The following is a 20,979-nucleotide window of genomic DNA, read 5'->3' as shown; positions in this document are numbered from 1 at the left end:
AAAGAAACACAATCTTTTTTAGGATTCACACATTTTATAAATCATTCTTAGCTAATGTTTCTAAAATCATGACCAAAATTACCCAAATTCTAAAAGAAAAAAACAAATAAGGAACGGATTCTGCTGAGCAGGCGTTCCAAGAACTAAAATATTCCTTTACTCAGGCTCCAACACTCCGACATCCGGGTTCCTCCAAACTATTAATTGTGGAAATGGATGCCTCTGAAAGGGCATGTACTTCTAAGGAGACTAGTTGATAATGGCTTACAATGTCCAATTTCCCATACCTTAATTTCCTGTAAACATAATAAATCTGTTCTGTAGAGGTAGTTGCTGGTCATTTAACATATATGCAAGCAGTGGAAGCATCTCTTGATAGAATCTCGAGAACCCTTCGAAATATAATCATATCACAGAACTCTACAGTGTTTGTGGAGGATGAACTGCTAAAGTTCTTATTCCCCTAAAACATGGTTAAATTGGCTAATACCTAATTGGCATATTTAATTTACTTATATGTCCCTTGTAGAATGGTAAATCATATACCAAGGGCCTGTAAATTAAATGCTACCAGTGGACCTGCAGCACTTGTTGTGCCACCCACTTAAGTAGCACTGTAAAACATGTTCCCGGCCTCCCATAATAGCCTGAATGCAGTTTTAAAATGCCATGTTGACTTGGCATTCGAACCCCAATGGCAAGCCTTAAGCTCACCTTTAATTACATATGTCAACCCTACCATAGAACCTAGGAAGCCCATAGGGGAGGGTGCTCTGTAATTAACAGGTTGGAAATGTACGTTTAAAGTTTTACGTATCCTAGTAGTGAAAAACTCAAAATTCAAATTTCATTACTGTGAGGCCTACCTCTCCCATAGGATAACATTGGAGATATCTTTTCACATTATATAAGTGCAATTTCCAAATGGGACTAAGTAATCATTTGATGTTTGGTGTCTCTGGAATTTAAAATCCTAACTTATGGTGAAGTCTGATTTTAAATTACAATTTTGAAAAAGCCACTATTAGATAGTTGGTATTTCCTGCCTATTAGCCCTTTTGTGCCTGCAACCTGTCATGGGTCACATGACTAGTTAGACTTTGCGAACTTCTCTCTGATAGTCACACAATAGAGGGGTTAGGTGTGACTGGATGGACCATCTGCTGACAGGATGGGGGGGTGGAGCTGAGCACAGCCCCACTTTCAAATGAATAGCCTGTGCTCAGCCTTCACACAAAGGGCCTAACAACCCCACATTGCTATAGCAGCCAGCTTGGAGCCAGGGCAGGGAAGGCAGGAAATTAAATGCCCTTCAAAGCCACTCACCGGAAGCTCCTCTTACCTCCAAGAACAAGGGCACCAGGATATAAAAAAGGGACCCCAGACACCCACTCTTCAGTGAACTTCTGGACTTGTGAACAGACTGCCAGGAAGAAAGACTTGGCCAAATTGCCTGAAATGGACAAATATATCTGAGAGGGCTGCAGTGGAAGTAACTTGGTAAATGCATCCTTTTACGACCTAGTGTGTGGATGTGGACTGTGTGATGGGAGATAGTTGGTAGGAGCATGATGGAAATTCCACAGATATCCATGTTGGGAATGGTTCAAAGCAGTCTACATGGTAAATAGAAGTGATATGATCATCTAAATAAGGGCACAGTTCAACAGCAGGACTGTGGTTCTTGTGGCTTTCTCCCAAAGTAACATTAATGCTCAAGAAACATTAAGATAGAATAGACAGAAGTTAAAACAACAGTACAATAAAGAAGAAGGAGGTGTTGTGTTTAAAATGAGAGCAGTTGCCTGATCAGAGTTGAAACAATGATTGCGGTTAATATGAAGGAGCACATGAAAATAAATAATACTTTTCATAATAATGCATGTGAATCAAGCAAACAGTATGATAGAAATGCAGCCCTGACGTGCTGGATAGTTGTGAAATGTTGCACATGATTATCAGAAACCTAAACAGGCACAATGAGTGAAGTTGCTCACGCTATGAAGAGAGAAGATGATTTGGCCATATTGGCAGCTGTGAAACCTAGTGATGCCTAAGTGACATTTGTTCTATAAGTCCCTCATTTATGGGGATTTGGCATAGGGCAGCGCAGAAAGTCAGCTTGCTGTGCTGCCCTATGCCAAAATAAAAGGACAAGAATGCACCGCATTTATGCAATATGGTGCATTCCTGTCCTCTCCCCCTGTACTGGTGCAATTTCTGCAGCATAGCTCCAACGCAGACACCCTTGAACCATGGTGCAAGGATGCCTATGTTGTTGGCAGAATTGTTTTGTGCAGGAAGGGCCACCTTCCAGCACAGAAACAATCCTGTGAGGTGTTCTCTTTTTATGTGTGCTGCAGGGAGAAGTAAGGTTTTGGCGCTTCCCAAGGTTTACAAGCTCTTGTAAGTCTGGAAAAGTTTCAAAATCCATGGATGCTGCATGGGACCATCAACCACAACACTCATGGAACGCCTCCTGATCACAGAGTAAGGCAAGGTAGCGATTTGAGCTGCCTTGCCTTACTCCATATGTATGAGGCCATTCAATACCACACATAGTGGCTTTGCGTGGATCATAGATATGTTTGTGTAATTTGTGCCGCTGGAGCATCACAAATATTAACGCTCTGGCGGCGTAAAGGACTTGTAAATATGTCCATAAGGCCCTCATTTATGAGAACTGATGCATCGCTGTGGTAAGGCAGTGATGCGTCAGAAAACCTTGCGCTGCGGTACAACATGTTAAAATGCCATGGATGTGTCACATTTACGGTACAATGCAATATGGCGTAAGGTCCCATGGTGCATCCCAAAAAATTATGCTTACTTGGACGGCTGCTACAGAGAAAACTGACACATGTGCAGCAAAAGTGAAGCTAGGCTGCTTTGCAGCACTTAAAGCAAAGCAAATCAGCCTAGTGTCACATTAGAGTGTGTCATGAATCAAAAGTCCATTTAAAAGTGAAAAAACATTTCCTCATGCCTCAAAAGGGACAGCTAGAGCAGGCAGCAGGCGGCAGCAGCCAGGGCAACAGCCACAACAACCCCAGCACCAGTCAGGATGTCCAGACAGACCCCCAGAGGAAGAGAAAGAGTAATTTTAGTGAGGAACAGAATCAATTTCTTATAACAGAGGTGACAAAGTATGAACATCAACTCTTTGTCACCTTAAAATTGCCATTAGGGAAGTAAGAGACTATTTGGCAGTCCATAGTGGACAAGATCAACAGTGTCGAGCAAGCTAAAAGGACAGTGCCAGTGTACAAAAAGCGCTGGCACAATTATAAGCATAGGACCAAGGAGAAACTGGCCAAGAAACTGAAGGCAGCCATGCGGACCAGAGGAGAAGGACCTGAAGACAGGAGGAGCTGACCTCCTTGGAGGAGCAGGTGGCAGCAGTCATCCCAACAGAGTCGAGGGTATGAGTTCTCGGACAGGACAGTGCTGGCTATGAGGACCAACATGATCTACAGAGTAAGTGGCAACAAGGGACATTATGACCAGACATATCACACAGTGCAGCAAGCAATGTCACTGTGCTGAGTGTAAGGGAAAGTGATGGAATTGCTCACATGTCCAGTCATACATCATATAAATGTAAGTCAAACTGTCCAGTCACACATTGCACAATCCAGTACAGCTCTGCCACGTTTGTCCAGTCCATGTGTAATGTGGAGCACCAGTCCAGGTTCACCTTTGTATCCTGATACCTGTACGGTAATGTATAACATTAGTGGCCAGGACTACAAGTACCACAAAACATAGCAAAAAACATGGGCAGGGCCCACACCTTATGCATGAATGCTTGAGTCCTGCCCAACCAGATAGTGACAATGCCCGCCAACTTACACACCATGAGTCTAGTGTATCTTACTTGTGCCCATGCAGCCAAATCAGGACTGTAAAGCAATGAAATGGAATGAGGTTGTCAGAGGATAAACATCTCACTTGAGAGGGGGTCAGGTGGGGGCCATGTGAAGTATTACCACATAGGAACATGTGAAGAATCCGTGTGTATACTCACTAGCATGAAACTACATAGCAGGCAGCAGTCCCAATGTGTGGGTGAGAGCACACATTGGGTTGGCTGCCATGGTAGAGACCACCATAACTCCTGTCATATACAAATGCACACTGGGGGGTGGGGGTGAATGCAAGTGAGCACACCAGAGGTCCATATTCCTCCTTTAAAATCCTTTAAGGGATTCTAGCATAGGGCAGCACAGCAAGTCACCTTGCTCTGCTGCCTTAGGCCAAAGTGAAAGGGCAGAAATGCACCATATTTATGCACTACAAAGCATCCCTGTCATTTCTCACTGCACTGGCACCGTTTCGGCAGCCTAGCACCAACACAGGCACCCTTGCACCAGATTACTTTTGTTGTGCATGAAGGTGCACCTCACTGCACAGAAATGATCCTAAGAGACATTTTCCTCTTTCTATATGTCCTGCAGAATGCAGCACACATAGAAAGAGGAAAAAACGGGGCGAAATAAAGAAATTACTCCTTATTACGCCTCTCCCTGGTAAGGGTAAGGATTCCTCAGGTTTACATAATAATGTAAATCTAGGGCAGCGTCTAAATCCATGGGTGCTGATGGAAACTCCCTCCACAATGTCCATGGAACGCTTTCAGAGTGTAGAGTAATGTGATGCAGCAGTTTGCACTGCCTTGCCCTACTCAAGATTTATGAGGCCACTCACAGACACGCAGGGTGGATTTGCGTGGCTTCCTAAAACTGAATCAGAGCCCTGCGTCACGCATTTACCATTTTACGTGGTGCAAAAGTGATGCAAGCCTCTCATAAGCAGCCCCCATGTGTGTTTGTTGAAATAATAGATGGTGTGTGACTCCCTATGGGCCCTTGGTACTGCAGTGCAATGTAGGTGTTGCTGAGCTCATTGAACTGGCACCGTATCTGAATGTGGAGATACTGCATGGCAAGGAGGTTGAGAAATGACGTGTGTACTGCAAGGTAATCTGAGCAATTCACATGCACTACATGCACTACATGCACTACTGTGTCTGATAGTGTCACACTTGTGTTGCAGCTGGGAAGGGATGACAAAGAAGAGGTCATTGGTGTACTAGATCCTACATGAGAAGTGGACCTGGGTGAAGATGTAGCAGGTGTTAGGAGGGAGCTGAGAAAAGAAATGTCTTTCCATTCCACATAAGTCAAAGCAGGAGGATATGAAACAAGGAATTGTAAAGTGACAGGATGGGCTTGGTTGTCTACCATCACAGTACACCATTCGGTGTACTCAACACAATGCGCACAACTTGATGGGCCCTTGGGCTCCTTTGTGATGCCAAAGTATTTATATTCTCAAAACGATTTTTAAAAAACATCTGTTGTATACCTGTATTTTTAATGCTTAAACTAGTTGGTTTATTCCAAATATTCCATATCACAATTTCATTAAACTATTTTGTACATAAACGTCCTTCAATGTTACATCACATTGTTTGTACTGAAGACATTAACCTCATTATACATTAGATATAGCACGCCTTGTAAATGAATCCCAATGTATTTCAGGTGATTCGCCCTTCTTTAGGAGCAACTGTGAATGTAATGATAATAAAAATGTTGCCATTTTATGGAACAGTACTCAATTTTGAAACACAAAACTAGAAGAAACTGTGATTCCAGGGCTTTGGATAAAATACTCTGCTGCATGATCATCATGCGTTATTAGTTGATATAACAGTCAAACCATGAAGAAACTAAAATGAAAGTAGGAGAACAAAAGAAAGAGCACAAGAGATAGAAAAACATTTTCAGAGGTGCACAGTGGTCAAACAGTAAAAACTGTGAAACCTCAAAGTGGACAGTGGATCATTGCCGAAACCAGCATGCACTGAAACCTCTCACATTGTGCCAAACAGTCCAATCGAGAAAATCTGTGTCCTCTGGACTGGCCGTAGCGGGCACCAGCCTTTCCCCGGTGGGTTGCCAAGGTGGGGGCCAGTTTTTGTCCCCTGAGTGGTCGTTTTTAGGTCCCGCCTGAGCCAGCGCTTTAGCGCTGCTCTCGCGAGAGCTTTTGTAGAAGGGGGATTTGGAAGTGCAAACCAGTGCTTTCAGGCCGCCAACTACAGTGCATGTGCGCCGGGCGCGCGCACCATTTGGCAGCCTGCCTGATCATTTCGCGGCCGCTTTGATGTTCTCAGTGAGCCACGCGGCCACTGAGAACATCAAAGCGGCCGCGAAAGTTACAACACAAGCACTTCTAAGCAGGGATGCATATGGCCGCTTTTAAAACTCCCGGCGTAAACTCGATCAATCCACACGCCCCACCGCTGCTTCATCTTGCTCCCTGACCCTTTCATCTCACTTCACCACCTTTTCATCTCGCTATCCCCCCTCCACCAAGCAGGACGAACGTGATTATTTGCTGTTTTTAAAGTGCTCAGCAGCACTGAATGTTTAACTGGAGAGTTCCATATTAATATTACCAAGTGCAATTGCATGGTGACGGCGATCTATTGTATTTATTAAGGCGAGGTGTTGGAGATAAGCCATGCACGTCATACAAACGGAAGATACATTCAATCCTCTTTTTCCCCCCTATAATTCACTAGGGCCTAACCCGTAAATGGCTGCCTACTTCGACCTATTTCACTTTTTTAAAGATGTTATATTGGAGAACACATCACGCATATGGGCTTTGATCTGCCAGGTCATATTGTTTCAGGGTTTTTCGAGAAGGAAGGATTTTAGCAGGCACTTAAAATGGTTGGAGGAGTTAGCTAATCCCATGCAAAAGTAAACAGTTCCTCAAAAGATCCTTTCTTGATGAGTTGCATTGGGAGGCTATAATATTTCCTTATCAGGCGGGAGCCCATGGTAAAGGTCTATGTATTTTAAAGGACACAAATATATATATATTTTTTTTAAGCAGCGTAACACACCTCACTTCACCCTAAACAATGGTGGCTGCGCACCTTTCTTTTCTTCTGCGCGACTCGCCCAACTCGATTTTTTCATTATTGTATGTTTTTTCAAGCAGCACAGCACGCTGCACTTCTCCTTCAATAATGGCGTCCGCGCCTTTCTTTTCTTCTGCGCAGGGTACCACGCTGCTTAAAAAACATATAATATTTTGAAAAAATTAAGTTGGCAAAGCCGCTCCGAAGAAAAGAAAGGCGCGGGCAGCAAGGGTAAAAGTGTACTCTTGCAGCTGCTGGCAGACACGATCCTTCTTAATCCAGCCCGTATCCTCCTTGGTGATGTTCAGTTCTGTCTAACGGCTCCACCCCGGCCCCTAACTAGCTGTCTGCCTTGCTCCTTTCCATGTCTTTGTTCCCTTCACCCCCCCAAATCCTTAACGTCCCAGCTAATTCACACTTTCAAATCCATTGTGTCTTATTGGCTGTGTTATAGGCGCTTTGCTTGCAGCACTTTTCTTTCCAACAGGCTGGGAAGCTACCGCGCTGCCCGGGCGCATTAGGTTATTCGCAGAGGTTGTAATACTTGGGCATGCAGTAACAGTATGCATTCAAGACATATCAGAACAGCAGGGATTATGCATGCTGACACTCATTTTTAAGGTTTAATTCCATAACCCCTTTTATAAATCAGGCTCCTTTAAATGATATCACTTGGCCTGATATTTAGCTTATCAAGTTTAATTACTGTGTCGTGCTGTATTTCAGTTCCAGGCTCTTTTCCACCTCCTGAAGTAAGCCTTCGCTACTCACTAGTAGCACTGTTCAAGAGACACAGTTACAAAATGAATAACTCCATAATCCAAGTTAAAATAAATAGTCTTAAAATCTGAAATACTAATGGTAAGCAACAGTATCTGCCATGGGTAACTGCCCAATAACGACCTCTTGCCCCCAGGACCGAAAAGAAAAGTTTCACAATCTGCTTCTATCATTTTCCACACAATTACCATCACATATATCACTCCAAAACACCTAAGTTTAAAACATTCACATTCCAGCTCCAATAGCTCTAACTCTAAAAAAAAAAAAAATGCGAGACCTATTGCATTGCAAATGCTTGTTATTACCGGGGGCCTGCAATATCGGCCAAAACAGCTCGGCTGCACCCACCCACCCCCATCCCCGGGGCTGGCCGAGCTGTTTGCCAGGGCGGTTTCGGTTCCTAGTCCGACCCTGGATACAGTTTAACACTTCCGATAATAGCATGCACCAGAATCCTTACTTTTATAATACAGTTGTGCTCTCTATCTCATCATGAAAAGAAGTATTTCCTGAACTCCCTATAACTGCAAAAATAAAGTAGTGGAATAAACATGTCAACATGTCTGTATCCCCTGCATGCTGTTTGTATGTGCTCAGTGCCAAAGAAAAGTACTCACTGGAGAAAACGGAGGGGTGGATACGCCAAAAATGGATAGCTGAAACCGACACTATCATCTATTGAAGGTGTCTGAAGAGAGTGAACAAGAACATTATGTGACCTCCGATTGTGGACACTGCGACAAACCGCTCCCATCATTATAATCAATTTAACTACACCTCCCGATTCACTGCACCAACGAGAACATCGTTGAAACTCCGTAACCGTATGCGGTTAGGAACTTCCGGATCGGAAGGCCACGTGATTGCATTCCAATGGACCACAAAAAAAGACTGCCAGAAGTTTGGTACCCCAGAATGACTGAGAAGTTGCCACCTCAAATTGACTATAGCGCATAACGAGCGATTATGTCATGCAACAAAACAGAACTAACATAACAGTAAATAAAGTGTGCTCAATCTCAAAATAAAGTGAGCTCAATCTTTATATAAGCCGTGCTTCCCTACTTAGAAACTTTATCTGTTTACCTCCTTGTGAACTGAAAAGGTGGTTGTTACAACATGACAAGGACAGAAATGAAATAATAGAAACACACATGGTACATGTAAGTGTTAATACACATAACAATGAAACAACGGTTCAAACTGAAATTGCGCCCTCTAAACAAATGAATTGCACTGTTCAATGAAAGTCATTAAAACATTTTTAATACACCAGATACCGTATATGATTATGCTTCCATGCTTGATGAGTATGTGTATCACCATATTTATAGGATGAGCTAGGTTGCCACGACTATGGGGAGGATTCAGGGATTGGATGGTGAGGTGTATGTGCCAAGTTGTAAGGCAAACCTGGGTAGGTACATGTCACAGATTATCTTCACTACTAGCATGTGGGGTACAGATTGACCCATAGCCCTCAAATACAGGCAGCTATGTCGGTTAATTGGATATGGCGACTCACATTGCAGGTGTTGGTGTCACATGAGAGTAAATGTATGATCTGGGTGCCATCATTGTGTGATGGTAAGTGGGGCCTGGGCCTAAAAGAGGATTGCCAGAGGAGTCATGTACACGTACAAGTGAGCGGGACTGAGTCAAAAGATGTGCGATACTCTGCAGATAACCAGCTTTGACAATGATGAAATGGGGTGAGCGTCAGTGCTAGCAATTTACCAAGTTTGACTGGGCCTATCCCCTCAGAGTTGGTGTACAATGCCCACTGTTCTGAACTATAGGGCCAACTCTGTGTGTAATGAAATTACATGAATATACACAAATTGGAAACGCATTGAAATTACATGCCCTTTCACATGCCCGCAGTGTAGCAAGGTAACTAGCTGTGTAGAGTTGTGTGCATGTGTGTAAAGCATGAGCCCTTGGCCATATGAATGCACAATGTGCATGCAAGACAGCACAACAAGGCAGACTGCCGTGGTGTACAGTGTGAAAGGAAGAATGCAGGAGCAAATCAAACACATGACCAAATCCACATCACTTTTCCTGGAGCTGTGGGATGAATAGTGGCCAGAGGGAATGCAGGCACCCTGGTGACTTTTTGCAATGTGCACAGTAGCGGTGTCAATACGTAAAATCACATTAACAATAGCCATTATGAAAAAAGAAAGCTAATCACTAAGAAAGATGTGGACCTTATCTCATCTTATCAGCATAGGCAGGGCAGGCTAGCAAGCTGTGTAAATGTGTTGCAAGGTGTGGCATGACACAAAAAGTCATCCGTGTCACACAGTGGTTGAGTGAAAAAAGCAGAGTTCCTGCCATATGAAAGACAACTACAACGCAGTTTGGACAATTCCTATGAGTCACACATGTCCTACACAAAAATGTTGAACTCAAAGTTAATGAAAAAAACGTCTGTATGTCATCCAGATTACTCATGTCAACATCTAGCATACATCACCATTAACAATTCTCTATTTAATTGCAGAGGGGGAATAACACCTTCTGAACAGCTGCCTGTCCTGGATGAGCAACCTGCTGGCAATGACATCCATCCCCCCATGGATGATTATACCTTTCTGCAATTCCTTGACTCCAATGGAACACCTTCTCCAGTAGAGGGAGGGAATGACAGTGTCTCCATAGGAACTGCCTACCACAGGACATATACCATCTGTCAGCCCAAGCCCAGCCCTGGACTCCGAGGACCCCAAAGTTTCCTTCTAACAGCAGGCAGGGGGAGCCCAGCATCAGCTGGTAGATGAGGTGGGGGTGGGGATGAAGACCGCCACGGGCATCCTCAAGGGAGTCCGTAGGTGCCTCAGTCCCAATAAGGACACCTCTGAGACAATAAGAGGCATCTACTTCCGCTTCATAGATTGGAATAGTCCCTAGCTGACATCGCTGGTGACATGAGCCAGAGGCAAGAACAGCCTTGCCAATGTGACTCTAGTGAGGTTGCCACCCAGCTGGGGGCTATCTGCACCATCCTTGAATCTATGGAGTGGAAGCAGGACTCCTATATTGCAACAATGGGTGCCTTCCACCACAACGTTGTTGCTGTGCCAACAAGTCAACAGGCCCTTTTCTGTGCTTTGCTGCCTTCTTTGTTGGCACAGGCACATGCTGTGGGGGACAGGGGGGGGCACATCTTCTGCCCCTGATGTGTGTGTGCCTCAGATGATTCCTGCACAAACACCACCACCCTCACGGGTGGTACCACACACATTAGAGGAAGAAGATGTGAACTACAACATTCTCTGGTGGACAAATCCTCACTAACATTTGTCTGTGGCTCTTGGCCAGTTTCTCATTGGAGCTGTGTCTTTGATCATGCCACTGCCCTTGTTGCCTGGTACTGTCTTCTTTTTGTATGCTCACCTGTTAATCTGATCCATTTGTCGACTGCCGATGCGACCTATCTTCCCTAATGGCAATATGGACCTCCTCCTTACTTGAATACTCCTCTCCACAAAATGTCAGATGTATCTCCCCTGGATGCTGTCTGGGCATCCTCTGGCTCTCAAACAATGTTGGGTTTGTTGCTGCATGAACTTCTACGGTGACTCACCGTATGAGCACACCTGTAAATAAATGCACTACCTTGAAACTGTGTGTGGTGTGTATGATGCATATAGGACTAAATAGACCATAGTGGCTGTGCAAACCCAAAAGGCACTTCCTACCATTGAAAGGAAATTGCGGTACAGTCCCTATCACATTCTCTTCCTGGGCAAGGTCAAGCATCCTGGACCTCCCCTGCCATGGCATTCTGTTACAAACCCCATTCAACTATTGACTGTCATGTTGTGGCAATAAGCATCAGTACCTTGAGTGGCACAGAGTGAAATAGGCCAACTCATCACACAATTCCAGAACTGCACAGATTGGGTCATGTGTCTCATCCATAGGCATCTCACACAGTTACACACATATCTACAAACACTGCAGGGAATCCCAACATCATGTGCTCAAATCAACCTAAGCAAATATGACAACTCTTACACAGTACATCATTAAACAGCTGTGAAAGAAGAAAAATATATTTTATATAAGAAATTGTAATTAACAACTAAAACTACCTACCCTTCACTATCACTATCTAAACTAAGCCTAAACTAAATCACCCTACCTATCCTACACTAACTTATCTTAACAATACCTTAATCTACCTAAAAATAGCCTAATCTCTGTCACACATGTACCACAACAGACATGCTAAACTTCAACCCCTAATCCCTTTAATTCATATATCTGGACACAACACAAAAGATAAACACATCTGAAACATACAGCACCTAAACATATAAATCAAATTTTTTTTATATGTCATTATTTTTTTCCTAAAACACACACTATACATTAACCCCCACCCACTAAAAAACATACCAAACCATACACACACCTAAAAAGTGCTACCTATTAAAATAATAAAGTAGCCTATACTAACCTAACATATACCTATGCTAACATCTATTCTAACCTATGCTAAAAATTCTTTACTAGACAAACAACTGGTAACCAACTGGGGCATAGGAAAGGAGACGGACGCGCAATGCTTTTTGCCATCTACAGAAACTAAGCAATTAATCCCCAAAAAAAGTGCAGGACTTCGGTGCCAACGCAATGGAAAGTTTCCACTGAAGGAGTCCAACATCCTCACGTACTATTGTTGAGATAGAGTCATATAAAAAGTACAACTCCCCTCCTACACCTACAAGGAGTGCTCCAGTAGAGAATACACAATATCTAGACCAGTGGATAGAAATGTGCCTGCATGCTGTCAAGTCAACAAGTCTGTAACAGAGGGAACCAGCATTCTCCCAGTTAGGATAATTAAGAGGACCCCCTGTCCACTCACCTGAGGAAAATTAGATAAAAAGATTGGTCCTGATGATGGTGGTAGTCATGTACATCCACTGAAATGTACGATGACCAGATTATGGGAAACTCCTCATGGATCACACCAAAGTGGATTACATTGGGATTTATTCAATCTGCTTGTCTGTGTATCATAAAAACGAACAGAGACCCTTCTTTCCCTACTTACTTTTCTTGTGTGTGATTGTTTAGTTTGTGAGAATGTGGTGTGTTTGGTGAGAGTGGAAGGTTTGTTTGCATTGAGGGTATAGATAGGAAGTAACAGAATGTATGTATATGTCTTTTCATGTATTTTATTTGTAAATAACACATTTTGCACATCTTAAAAATGAAATGTTCAAATTGATACTTTATAAAAAGGAAAATATTTTTAAAAAGTTAAAAAAAGATTAATATGCATAAAATGAAAAATTGAATATTAAAATGTATTACTTTTTGCACAACATGGTATGGAAAAGACTGATCACTGTGGAATAGCCCTATTGTTGAGCCCTTGCAGGCCACCAGCGAAATGATATAGGTCGGACAAGAGTATGTTCAATTGTGATTTTGGTTTCCTTCCCCTTGACTCTTGGACCTTGAAGTATTTATAGGGGGTACCTTTTCTGCGATATTCAACCAACTGAGGAAAGCCCGAGGGAGAGTCAAATTTGGGCACTAATCCTCTCCATTGACAAGGTCAGCACTATTGCCCGCCCATTTGAGAATTCCCCCTCAATAGCAGCCATCCTCAGTTCTAATTCTTGGAGGTTCTTCAGGGCCCGTGCTTCAAAAATTGAGCCTACAGCAAGGTTAGTGATCAGGCCCTGTGTAGTTTCGGCCAACTGTCCAGAGGATGGTCCTGGATCAGCCAGTGGGATTACGCTCTAGTGAAGTGACACATCCTGAAGGGTTGTTGCCTTAGAATGTCCAGGTTGCGCATGCCTCGCTGACTTCCAGGTACCAGCCACCTTTTCTTCTTCGTACAGCTTCCCCATCCTCTTGTACACCTGTGCCACGTGCCTGATGTGGCGGTAGTGCTCCAGCCTGATGTGATGCTGCTTCTCCTGATCTGCTGTCATGTTGTCTGGTGGATATAAAGGAAATATGTATCAGCAAAAACTGAACATGTACATTATGTCAACAATAATAGGCTCAAGTTTCCTGTTCCTGATCATCACATGTGGCAGGTTCACCCAAAACAACATTTTGGGAAAGAGGAATTAACAATGTTCCTTCTAAACATATACTTCTCCTAATGTAACAAGGCAAACGTACTCAAGTGCTGGCAATGTAGTTGTACAAAATGTCAGTGTCCACACAAATATAATTATAACCATACCAATCCAGAGACTGAGTTGGAAGCATGATGTGATGTGCACATGGAATTGAAAACATGCTCTACATATGAACTCCCTGGTGTTGATTATGCAGCATGCAACGGTACTTTTTGTGGTCAATAACCTATGTGAAATGAGTTATGTTAAGCAAATACAGGTAGTGTGCCTCAGCACTGGTTAACCCATATGGCAAATACACAAGGCCACACATATTGCCAGGCAGTCATAACATAGATGGAGGGTGGGTAGCTACCTCCCGTAAACGTAAAGCAGACCTGTTGGACATTTCACCAATATTGACTCAGGGAAATACCAGGAACTCTAACGCATACCATATGGTATTCAGTTACAGCAATACCATGGTGACCTTTGCATATCCTAGTGTCTGTCCACACATGTCAGCAAAGCTGTCTCCTTGATGCATATTAACAACAAGCATTTGCAATGCAATAGGTCTCACATTACTGATAGTTTGAGGTATTGGCATTGCAAATAATAATGCAACCCCAATAGCTCATACTTTCAGAAATGTGAGACCTAGTGCATTGCAAATGCTTGCATAGTGAGCAAGGAACCAGCATAGTATCTCTCAGTGCAGTACCGCAAGCTGCTCCTAGAGGTCCCTAGGGAGCAAGACACCAGCACTGCATGTCTAGGTAAAGTACCGCAAGCTGCTCCTAGAGGTCCCTAGTGAGCAAAGCACCAGCACTGAATGTCTAGGTGCATTACCGCAAGCTGCTCCTAGAGGTCTCTAGTGAGGAAGGCACCAGCACTGCATGTCTAGATGCAGTACCGCAAGAAGCTCCTAGAGGTCCCTAGTGAGCAAGGCACCAGCACTGCATGTCTAGGTGCAGTACCACAAGCTGCTCGTAGAGGTCCCTAGTGAGAAAGGCACCAGCACTGCTTGTCTAGGTGCAGTACCACAATCTGCTTCTAGAAGTCCCTAGTGAGCATCACAAACTTTTAACCACTTATGGTACTGCACCCTGCAGAAGATATGGTAAATCCACCCTACCCATAATGCATTGCATGCAAGACAGTACGATGAGTACATTCAAATAGCTATGTCAATATATACAATTAGTAGATTTGAAATGTGACAAAATAATTATTATATTAATTCCGCCTTAGGTTGTACTCTATGTGGAGCTGATGAAGGGAAATTTATAGAAGGTTTAATATAAATGTGAGATGTGCTAGCGAGTAACCACTGCCAACTTAGTTTAGGACCAAGTGAGTGTCCTGTCTGAAGGCCTTTAAGAAAATAGTGCCTTGAGGCTGTAATTAAAACCTTGGGCGTAACAACACATGCAACAGGGGGTGTCTTCATGGGAGGTTACAAAGAGAGACAAGGCGTTACTAAGGAGGGACTACTAAGCCTTATGACAAATGAAAAGCCACCATTTACAATGGACATGAGCCAATTAAAAAGATGGTCAGAAAGTAGGTGGAGCTTTATGCCCATATCCTGAATACAGCATGTCTCGAAGAGACAGTGCAAGCGCTGCCTAGGCGAGACCTAAAGAGCATATCCATGTAATGAGTGCGTGCATGGATGCTGCAGATCTCATGTTTACAAGTACTTTGTGCTGTATCTAGCAGGTACTCTTCCACCGTATGTCAAGGGTGACAGGTTTGGTGCTAGCCTGGTGGTGTAACACCACCAGTAGGTGAGCAGTGTAATGGGTTGTATGCTGCCGACACGCTGCAGACCTGCATCTGGTCCTTTCAACATTGCATCAACATTAAACAAATTCCTGCAAAGGTATGAATATTTCTCCAGAATAGGACATTGGGTATATGAAGCCATGAGTTAGGCATTTAACTGCATTTCCATGTGTAAACGAGTGACATGTGCCACATATAGTCCTACCTAATCTGTCTGCTCTGAGGTAGGATTCCTTACATCCTATCAGGACCTGCCGGGTCATATGTCCATACCTTGCCATTTGGACAACGACACTAGCAATGTGCATCAGACGAGCAGTCTGAAGATAAACCGTTCAGCCCCATGGTCAAATAAAGTTTCTCTCCTACATCCTTAAATCCCCCAAGGCATCTTTGTAAATGTTCTGCTGTCACCCCATCTCACATATTATTGATATGTAGTACTCCAAGGGATACTGAGCTACCCATGAGGCCAGATTACAGTTTTCATACCTCAGGATAATTGTCGCCCAAGTGGTGCTAAGAAGTAAATGATTCCTACTGATAATGTACTTACACCCTCACTGTAACAAACGCTGATATTACCATTTGTAACTTTGACCCATCACAACTACATATGTCGCATCTATCATAGGAAGGAATGTTGGTTTGTGATGCCTAGTCTGCTCATATGGTCACACATGTTTTTCAGATTGTGAACATTTGGGCTGCACACATAGCTTCTGGTACATGTATTGATCAAAAAACATGAATGTCTGATTGTGCCTATATTCTTCCACGCTGTACTCATTTTGGAATCGAGGACAAACATATTTTGCATGTATGAGCATATTATGATGCTGAACAACAATAGTATAAGTAGTATTTTGGGTAAGATGTTCACTGTACATTGTATTCCATGACATTGTTATATTGACAGTTGTTAATGCTGTCTGGGATATGTGTTACACTGCATCACCATCGGTCTCATACTCAAATATAGACAAAGGCAAGCATTTTGTTTCAAGACAAGCTCAGCCTATCTCATGCCACTTTGCTGTAACATATTTTTGAACAATATTTGTTCACGTTTGTGCCATGGTATGGGTGTAAGACAATCGAACTTATGACCATCTGTTGATAATGTGGCTGGTGAAGTACATGTTCCATAAGCATCCAAACCGTAGCTGCCTACACATCGCCACAGCAGATAATGAGCCATCAATCATGTGGGCCTGCATATATTGCCCCTACGTGCACATTGACATCTGCCTTTATCCATTGCACATGTTACTGTGTGCTACTTTATTAGTGAATTAACATGTACTGAAAATTGGTTACTGTTGAATGATCCTACTCATACACATTACAATGTTAAGAATGTCATAGATCACACAAATCCTTACAGAGCTACAAACATATTTTATTGACACTGATAGCATTGGGATTCCTGAAGGACTCCATCTCGAACCAGGTGTATGGTGAAGGACCACCTACAAGACAAAAACATGGTACATTGCTTTGTGAACATGGAACATATACACTGTGTACATATGAAGCACATTACAATGACATCACAAATATTGGTATGTTCTGCACGTTCAACACGTAACAAAGTTGATATGGATTAACAATGGACATATATACGCCATATGGAAGTGTTTAAGAACAATATCTGATTAATCATGTCACTGGAGCCCAGCGTACAGAGTAGGTGCCAAACAGCCTTCCTTTCTACATGGTTCAAGGGAGCATGCCTTTGATGGCTAAATCAACATCCGATCTTGGAAGGGACACCATTTGGAAGTTATTACATTGGCTGGGGCATGCCCAGCTCTATACGGGTGCAGAACAAGGCAGCACACATCAGACGGTCAACATGATAGGGGATTTTTTATAACTTTGTTCCTCACATGTCATATGAACAGGGTATTTCAACATTAAACTTTCCTGCTCTGTACAGGCTCGTATGTGATCTGAGGTCATGTATACACATACATGCATGTGAAATTATTTGGTGTGACCCAAAAACCATGTCTAGCCAGTGGTGTGACAAAATGTAAGGGGGCCCCCTTTCAACGTACATGGAGGATGACCACCACGCTGAGGACCCAGTCATGAGCTCTCAGGTTAGGAGCCCACACTCCCTGCACAGTGCTGGAGGGGGTCCCCCTGGACCTCTGGTCATCCCCCACACTGCAGGGTCTGTAGGGGCTATTGTTGCACCACTGTGAACAGACCCAGGGTCATGGTGTCACCATTTGACAGATTTAGCCTGTATTATGGCATAATACCACTCAAAATATCTGCCCCTTACTCTTGAATAATAAATTACATAATATGCACCACTGTGAACAGACCCTTGGGTCATGGTGTCATCATTTGACAGATTTAGCCTGTATTATGGCATAATACCACTCAAAATATCAGCCCCATACTTTTGATTAATAGATTACATAATTTTTAGATACGCACACAACTGCAAGCAGATGCAGATTATAAACATGTACTTCCCAACGGGGCCGCCAACGTCCCATGCCAAGGTAATCTAGTAGATCGGCCTCACGGCTCACCACATTCACCCATCTGTGTTTTAGTTGGTGTTTGGTGCGGTCTACACCAAAGACCCTGCTTATATGCCACTGGACTCCCTCTCTCCCCTCCTTGCGCTCTTTGGTGGGGTAGCTTTGTCTGATCTACCCCTGTAGCTATCATGTTAGACACAGAAGGTGCCAGCAGCCAAAGCAGGCCCTCAAATTCTCCCTCTGACAGGTTCTTTGCTCTCCCTTTTCCCAACATGTCCTACCTGCACTATACCCTATAACCACTAAGTAAAATACCCCTTAACCTTATCACTACCCCATAAACTTCAAAAACCCTGAACAACTAACACCCAACAATACTGTGACAATATTAATAAAAGTAACAAATACAACACACAATCAACACAATTGGCACATAACAGCACGGACACCCACAAGACCAAATAACTCCAATTCTCCTAGACAAACCACAAAGCACTTCCTACAGCCAGCACAGGAAAAATACTGTAAGTGAAAGTGATTTCATGCTTCCTAGTTTGCAGCCTGCCCTGGTGTCATTTTATGGGTGCATCCCACTCATTTATGATCAATACATCATCTTTTATGACACATTAGCACAGAAATAGCCAATACATCCAATAAGTGAATAACGCACAACACAAGCTAATGCACAATGCATTGTTTTAGATGCATTGGTATTGAGGCGTGGCTTCCTACCGACGCTCCGGGTGCAATACTATGCACTATACGGTCAATGTGTAGGTTCAGACCCATACAACTGGCCTATTGTCTGTGATACAGTGTAGTGAATTGTGCAATGCAGGTAATCACACCATAGGCTCCCTTTCCATGCTCTTCTTTTCGTACCTGACAGCCATGATGAATTTGGATGCGTTGAATGTCATTGGTAAAAGTGCACCTATGTGTGAGTAATTGCATTCATCATGCTGACATTATGAGAGACAATATATTTTTTAGAATAACACATAAATATTGTGATGTGTGGAGACATTGCGCACCTTTTGTTGCTCCTATGGTTTCTAGTATGCTTGGGTGAACGCAGGTAGCTGCGGAGTAGACATCCTTTCGGTCAAATATATTTCAGTGCTATGAAAATAAAAATACACCATTCTATTTATGTATATGCGCAAAGTCTAAATTCATACTATCTCTCTACATACCTCCAATAGGATGTTTTTACGGATGCAATACACACTCGGGAAGTACAAACACTGGCTGCTTCAGCCAGTGTACAGTGTATGTTGCATCCAGCTCACCAATTAACTGGATAGATATGAAAAGTGTGGTTTTAGGTCGATATGACACCTGTGATTGTCAGGCAAAATTTCATTTAGCAGCCTAAAAAAGGCAAATACCACAATGGAATGTTGTGGTACAGACACGTCTGCTCTGTGGGCTGTGTCTTCTTGGAACAATATGTGTGGCACATGCACAATGCACCTGGGTGAAAGTGTTAGCAAAATCAGTTTGACTATAGTTTGAGCATCACGAGTCAAGCTTGAGAAGCCTGACAAGTGTGATGAATCCCAAGTCACTATGTATCGCAATTCAATGCATCACATTACTCTGCACCAGAGAGGGGGTTCTTGAGCTTTGAATGTGGGTGGCCATCCACAACAGATTGTCATATGTGCATTTACTGACATATGACACCACACAAACATGCAATGCTTCAGTGAGTGATGTCAGAAGTGATATTGCATGTAGTTAGACCTTGAAATCTTATCTTTACTTTGATTGTCTTTGTATCCTGTGAACAGCAGCACACATAGATGAAGTACTAGGACTCACAGAATTATATGGATTACAGTAAGATGCGCCATCAAGGTCATATCCATTTCTGCATGTAGCAGTTGCATCCTTGCCTCATGGGGAAGATCTGCCTGCATTGGTCCTAGGTAGCCAATTCAGCACTGGCACAGGTCGAGAGTCAACATTTTTATGTGTTATGTTAGATACAGTACTAATCTTGTTATGTGCTTTCAAACGTTGCTGTTGTTTAGGTAGACTATCTGTGCTGCACTGTGTGGCCATGCCTATTATCTGCCCCTCTGTTTGCACTCACAGGACATCATGTAAACTTGACTGTGATCGACGTATGTAAGATGGCAATATACATCATGAAGTACATGACACACACTCAGTCATTGCACACTGTTTAGTACTGCACTAACCTTGGACAGTGGCAGCTGGTCTGTAGCTCAACACACTGTAGCTTCACACACAGTCTCTGCAAGTGCAGACTGTTACACATTGCAGACTTGCAGTTGTGTATGTCTTGCACAGGCATACGTGTTCCGCACATGGTGTTATCATGTGCATGTATATCAGAAAACATGATGTAATTCTGGGGTAGATGTGTCACACAGCAACAGACCTTTGAATAGGTGAGTGAGCCATCAGTCACCAATGCAGTGAAACATGGTTAAATAGTCTATTGTACTTGTGATGTTCAATTAACAAGATGCTGCCATTCACACATAATTTGTATCTTACTCCTGTCAACGTTAGTAGCACTACATAGACTACATAGACTTTGAGAGCAGGCCTTTATGTGTGCCTCCTGGTCCAAGGATACTGCATTCTCTGACACAGGCATATGTAATGGCACACACTCAAATTACATTTAGCCTTTGTGCTTCACATAGCAGTTCTGCTTATGTGCAAATGATAGATGTTAGGCATGGCACAATGTTGGTCAACAGGTGTAACATTTTGCAGCCCACTTCTAGTAGACGAGATGTGGTTGAGTTGATGTTTACTGGGACTGTGACATACACACCAACAGAAATGATTGATGCAAGCTTTCATTTCCATGTTGAACCTT

At 43.1% G+C, this 20,979-nt stretch overlaps 1 long non-coding RNA gene across 1 annotated transcript in view; it reads right to left on the bottom strand.

Annotated features, from left to right (window-relative positions):
• Window positions 1-12,899: 12,899 nt before the first annotated feature.
• LOC146855067 (uncharacterized) overlaps window positions 12,900-20,979 on the bottom strand; it is a 133,532-nt gene continuing 125,452 nt past the window's right edge. Inside the window, exon 2 of the long non-coding RNA XR_014981277.1 lies at window positions 12,900-13,688. This is a non-coding gene — a long non-coding RNA (uncharacterized LOC146855067). The remainder of the gene's footprint in view (window positions 13,689-20,979) is intronic.

The sequence above is a fragment of the Triturus cristatus genome, chromosome 4_1 (genome assembly GCF_964204655.1).
Source record: "Triturus cristatus chromosome 4_1, aTriCri1.1, whole genome shotgun sequence".
NCBI lineage: Eukaryota > Metazoa > Chordata > Amphibia > Caudata > Salamandridae > Triturus > Triturus cristatus.
This window is presented reverse-complemented; position numbering and strand designations above follow the sequence as displayed.